The sequence below is a fragment of the Carlito syrichta genome, unplaced genomic scaffold (assembly GCF_000164805.1).
Source record: "Carlito syrichta isolate Samal-C Ts95f unplaced genomic scaffold, Tarsius_syrichta-2.0.1 Scaffold315803, whole genome shotgun sequence".
NCBI classification, from domain to species: Eukaryota; Metazoa; Chordata; class Mammalia; order Primates; family Tarsiidae; genus Carlito; species Carlito syrichta.
In genome coordinates, this window is record NW_007259899.1 from 909,029 (window position 1) to 915,799 (window position 6,771).

The window sequence follows — 6,771 nt, forward strand, 5'->3', positions numbered from 1 at the left end:
AGTTAGGGGTCTCACTCTGTCTCCCAGGCTGAAGTACAGTGGCACAATCACAGCTCAATGCAGCCTCAACTGCCTGGGCTCAGGCGATCTTTCTATCTCAGCCTCCTGAGTAGCTGGAACTACAGGCATGCACCATCATGCCTGGCTAATTTTTTTTGACTTTTTATAGAGATGAGGTCTGGTTATGTTGCCCCGGCTGGTCTCAAACTCCTGGGCTCAAGCGATTCTCTCATCTCAGCCTCCCAAAGTGCTGGGACTACAGGTGTGTGCCATGGTGTCCAGCCCATAATTGTTCATTATCATTATTGGTATTAGATGCATTATATACCTAATTGTACGAGCAATACTTTCATACAGCTGGAAGTATAGTAGGTTTGTTTATACCAGCATCACCATAAACATGCAAGTCATGCGTTGTGCTATGACCTTATGATGTCACTAGGCTATCAGAATTTTTCAGTTCCATCATAATTTAATAGAACCACTGTTGTGTTTTTGTTTTTTTTTTTGAGTTGGAGTCTCACTCTGTCGCCCAGACTGGAGTGCAGTGGCTGCTCCTGGCCACCGCAGCCTCGACCTGCCGGGCTCCGGCGATCTTCCCGCCTCCGCCTTCCCAGTAGCCGGAGTTACAGGCATGCGCTGCCACGCCCGGCTGATTTTTTGATTTATTGTAGAGATGAGGTCTCGCTGCCCAGGCGGGTCTCGAACCCGCGGGCTCAGGCAATCCACTCACCTCAGCCTCCCAAAGGCGTGGGATTACAGGCTGAGCCACCGAGCCTGGCTAGAACCATTGTTGTACAAGTGATTCATCACTGACCAAAACATAGTTACATGGCACATGACTGGACAGATTGCCAACTGTGGAAAGTAAAGGATATTATGAGAATGTGTACAAGAATATTAACCTAGTCTAGGGGTTCAGGGAAGTTGTCCCTAAAATTGTCCTTTGAGCTGGGACCCAAAGAATGGGTAGGAGTAAGTTAACATGGCAAAGAGAAAGGAGAGAAAGAACATTTCTGTCAGAGGGAACATTTTCAGTCAGTCGAAGGCCCTGAGGCAGGAAAGTGTAACACCTGGTGAAAAGACCCATGGGTTGAGGCCCTTAAGTGAGGAGAGACACCAGCCAGAAGGCCAGTGCTTGGAAGGAGGCTGTAGGTGCTTGATCTGGATGATGGGCTGTGGGAGGCAGAGAAGTTGGGGTCAGATGGTCAAGGAGGGGAATTCCAGGTCAGTGTGCTGTGGAAATCAGGAATTATGAGGCCAGTAGAATTGTGACCCACTGCCAGTGGCTCCATTTCTCCGAGTTTGGGTTTCTTGATCTCTAGGAAAATATTCCATTAGGAGGAAAGTCAGAGTAAGTTCCTGGCTATCCTCTTTACTAAGTGGGTGATTATTAGAAAAATTGGATTAACTCCCTTGCTCTTCAGTTTTTTCATCCACAGAGTGGGGATACTTTGCAGAGTAGTTGTGAAGAGAAAATGAGATAATAAATGCAAAAATGTTTTGAAAAATTGAGCAGTGTAATCTGATGACAGTAACGATAATAAGATGGATGCCATCAAGATACCTCCAACTCTATCCTTGGGAACGTTTCCACTTCTGTTGTTGAACCTCTACGTCCACAATGGCACTCATGTTATTATTGTTACCTTCATCAGATCATGCTGAATACCAATCCAAGAGTTCATTTTTAAAATCTATTTCGGAAATGAGTTAGTTCTTTATTCTGCATTAACCTAATTAAGTCCATTTTGTGATCGGCTGGAAGTTTTCTTATTCATTCAACCATTGGTTAAAGCTAAATGGAGCTGAGTTTGAATCTTAGCGTTTCCACTTAATTGCCATATTGGTTTTCTATTGCCACATAACCAATTCCTACACATTTAATAGCTCAAAACAATACCCACTGACAATCTTAAAGTTCCCAAAGGACAAAAGTCTGGTGTGGCTTAACTGGGTTCTCTTCTGAGGATCTCACACTCAAGACGTTGGCTGGTTGTGTTCTTATCTGAGGTTCTGGGGAAGAGTATACTTCCAAGTTCATTCAAATGGTTGGCAAGATTCAATTTCTTGAGGTTGTAGGACTGAGGTCCCTGCTTCCTTGCCTGGTGTCATTCTCAGCTCCTAGATACCTATCTCTCATCATTGAATGTGGATCCTCCAGCCTCCATTTTCAAGCCAGCAATAACATGTCCATCAATCCCTCTCATGCTTTGAACCTCTCTGTTTTTTTCCTGTAGCAGGTAGAGTAAGCTCTCTGCTTTTAAGAATTTATGAGATTAAATTAGGACCACGGAATAATCTTTTTACAGTAAGGTCAACTGAGCCATATATCACAATCATGAGGGTGATATCTCATTCTATTCACAAGTTCTGAGGATCAGAGTATGGAATCTTTGGAGCCATTTTCAGAATCCTGCATACCATCTTTGCTCAGGGTAACCCTGATGAAATTGTTACTTAACCTCTATCGGTCTTGGTCTCCCCACCAATCCTACCTTGAAGTATCATTGTGTTGATAAGTAAGGCAAGATAGACATTGTCTCTAAAACTTAGCAAATATGCAACAAATGGGATGCCTTTCCCTGGCATCTCGTATTCACTTGTGTGCATTGAGAGCCCAGCTAGCTCCTAATACTAGAAGAGAGTTTCTACTAAAATGAGCAGAAAGGCCAGGTGTGGTGGTTCATCCCAACATTTTGAGAGGTCAAAACTGGAGGATTGCTTGAGCCCAGGAGTTTGAGATCAGCCTGGGCAACATAGTGAAACCTCGTTTCTACAAAAATAAAAAAATTAGCCGGGAATGGGGGCACACATCTGTAGTCCTAGCTACTCGGGATGCTGAGGTGGAAGTTCAGGGTGGAACCTATGCCCAGAAGGTTGAGGCTGCTGTGAGCCGTAATCGTAATGATCATGCCACTGCATTCCAGCCTGGGCAACAGAGTGAGACCCTGACTCAAGAAAAAAAAAAAAGGCCAGGCTCGGTGGCTCAGCCAGTAATCCCAGCACTTTGGGAAGCTGAGGCGAGTGGATTGCCTGAGCCAGCGGGTTCAAGACCAATCGGGCAACTTGGCGAGACCTATTCTCTACAATAAATCAAAAAATTAGCTGGATGTGGTGGTGCATGCCTGTGGTTCCAGCTACTAGGAAGGCTGAGGAGGAAGGATCACCAGAGTCCAGAAGGTCGACACTGGGTGAGCGTACCACTACACTCCAGCCTGGGCGACAGAGTGAGACTCCAACTCAAAAAAAAAAAAAAAAAAAAAAAAAGGATTAAAAAAAAGGGCAATAAACTCCGTACATGTTCAGATGTTCTTTAAGAGTTTTATGTCACTGTTTTGCATCATCAGATTTGGCTTCTTCATAATAGGTGAAAACTGATGTATGCTGCATGTAGGCATAGTTAAGAACTTGGACAAAAGAATAACTTGCCAAAATTCAGCCTTGGAGTGTTTATGTCTGATCTTTAAAACACACACACACACACACACACACACACACACACACACGCATTATGTTTTGGCAGTAAAAGTCAATTCTTGGTGGTGGTGGTGGGTAAAAGGCGAACATGGGTTTAAATATAATTGCTGGCATTCAGTTTGTCCTGCAAATTTTATGAGTAAATTCCATCAAAGCCTACTAGCTTTTAAGACTGCAGAACCTGATGAAAGAAAGCTTGGTTCTACCTTCCTTTTTTGCCATGATGCTTCATAGGTTCCCTCCATGCAACAGTAAGTTTTTATAGAGCCCCCTTCTTTATTAATATGAATTTCAACAAAGGAGCCAACAGCCTTTAAATCTATCAACTGGCCATAAATCTACGCAGCTGCATTATGAATCACTCCGAGATCAGCACAGTGAATGGGCTACTGTGTTCCACCCGGGACACCCTCCCTGAAATGGTCCTTCTCCCCTAAGTCAGTCATATCCAGGTGAGGGAAGAATCAGAATGGCAGCTCTTCGCTAATCTTCAAAGGCAATGTGGTAGGAAGGAGGTGACAGGCAACCGCAGACCTAAATGTTGGTGTTAACGAGAGACCAGCAGCTCCCGTTGTGAATTGCAGTGGCCTTTCAACTACTTACTGTCCCTCATGTCTCCAGCAATAGACAAAAGTTAGTAATATCTGCATATTTATATTTGCCCCATAGGAATATTTTCAGGGTTAATGTGATCACATAAAAACGTCTTGAGTGGTGCATGTTTTCTGGTGATTGTATATCTTGTGCTCTACTCTGAACCTTAAACCATAGATAATGACTAATGACATGGTCTTGGAGGAGGACACAGAAGAAAGAAATGTGATGTACACCACTTCAGCCGCAGCCAGCCAGAAATCTTCCAGTCCACAGACATTCTCCCCTCACTCAATTCAGTCAAGTCTGGATGAAATAAAAACTTGCAAAGTGGGGGTGTTCTGGCTTAATGAATTTTGGGGTTACCAGCATTCCTTTTCCTTATGTAGAAAATCATTAGACATATTTGTGCTTTAAGATATCTTCTTAAAATAACTGGGTCTTTTTCTCACCAATATAGACCTTGTGGTAGTTCAGAGTCATCCTTCTGAATATTAATCCTGGGCTCAGGCAATCCCTCCACCTCAGCCTTCTGAGTACTTGGGACTACATGTACGTGCCACCACTCCCTGCTATTTGTATAATGCTAATGATCATGTCAATGGTAGACTGAACTGATGCTCTTGCCTCAACATGAGAGTCACTTTAAAAAATATATTGCTGCTCTGATAGGTTATTTTCTTTTAATTTACTGTTTTCTCCTTTAAAATTAGTCTGTGTAACTGATTCATCTATTTGGTATCTGGAACATTGACATGTGCTCTAACATGCTATTGCCTAATTTTTTGTTTGTTTTTTTTTGAGGGGGGTCAGATTCTCACTCTGTCACCTGGGCTGAAGTACAGTGGCATGATCATGACAATTATGACTTACAGCAGCCTCAACATCCTGGGTTCAGGTGATCCTTTCACCTCAGCCTCCTGAGTACTTGGGACTACAAGTACGCGCCACCACTCCGGGCTATTAAAAATTTTTTCTTGTAGAGTCGAGGCCCAGGCTGGTCACGAATGACTGGCATATTTTTATGATTTGAAAAATGCACAAAAATATTAACTATGTACCACCGGATATATAAAGGAACATAGACAATAGAAAAGAAACTTAGCTACTGTTTCTTGAGAGATTTCTGTATTGTTAGACTAGTACTAAGGGGTTTGCTTGTATTATTTCAATTAATACAACAAAGAACCCTATGAAAATGATACCATCATCATCATCATCACCTCCTTTGGTTTGTTTGTTTATTTATTTATTTATTTATTTATTTTGAGTTGGAGTCTCACTCTGTTGCCCAGACTGGAGTGCAGTGGCCGCTCCCGGCCACTGCAGCCTCGACCTGCTGGGCTCCGGCGATCCTTCCGCCTCAGCCTTCCAAGTAGCTGGAACAACAGGCACGCGCTACCACGCCTGGCTAATTTTTTGATTTATTGTAGAGATGAGGTCTCACCAAGTTGCCCAGGCGGGTCTTGAACCTGCAGGCTCAGGCAATCCACTCACCTCAGCCTCCCAAAGGCGCGGGTTTACAGGCTGAGCCACCGAGCCCGGCTTATTTATTTTTTAAATGGAGGACAAGAGAAGTTGGGTAATTTGGCCAGGCCCACCCAGCTAGAAGATATGAAAAAGCAGCCCTGGGAGGCCAAGGATCATCTGGCATCCAAAGCTGATGGCGCCTTTTTCAAGTCATTGGCATACTGTCACCAGACATAATCCATGTGTTGATGAGGAACTATGCTTGGTGGGTCACAGGCAGAGATGTGTCACTTCACAGCACTCGAGAGACAGTGGAGTGAGTATGGTTCTACTGGACACAGATACTATAATGCCTGTGACTAAAGTGCTACGTGATGGTATATTATGTGGTGGCATATAATGGTCTCCTGGTATAAAGGAAGCTGTGCTTAAAAGGTAGGCTGAACTGCCTGAAAGGCCTTTTCTCTGGAGGAGGAAACCTCACTACAGAACAAGGGAAGTACAGAAACCCTTTGGTTGGGCCCTGTTGGGACCCAGCTCCTGATGGGGTATGATGACACATCCTGTCACTGCTGGCTGGAGACACTGCAGAGGGACGGTCAGGCAGCCACTTAGGGAGAGCTTTGGGAACAGGGCTCTCATTCTTCCCTCTAACCAGGAATGAGGAGGGTTGGATGGGAGGCTCGGGGGAGGACAAGAGCTCAGCTGTTCCTCCTGGAAAGGAGTTGTAGAACCCAAGGTGAGGATGACGTTCCATGAGACATCCCCCTTCTTGGTGTTCCAAGAATCACAGGTGAGATTAGCACCGAGTTCCACCATTTGTGCATTCTGGCGCACTCCAGTGACCCCCACTGGGTGTGCTTGTCTAAGGCAACAGAAAAGGGATACCAAGCCCGTTCCTTTTACTCATCAGACTTACGGTCCCCTGGAGGAAACTTTTTTTTTTTTGAGTTGGAGTCTCACTCTGCTATCCAGGCTGATGTGCAGTGGCACACTCATAGCCACCCCAGTGTCGACCTGCTGGGCTCAGGCAATCTTTCTGCCTCAGCCTTACAAGTAGCTGGTACTACAGGGACACTCTACCATGCCTAGCTAATTTTTTATTTATTGTTGAGATGAGGTCTCGCCAAGTTGCCCAGGCGGGTCTCGAACCCGCGGGCTCAGGCAATCCACTCACCTCAACCTCCCAAAGTGCTGGGATTACAGGTTGAGCCACCGAACCTGGCC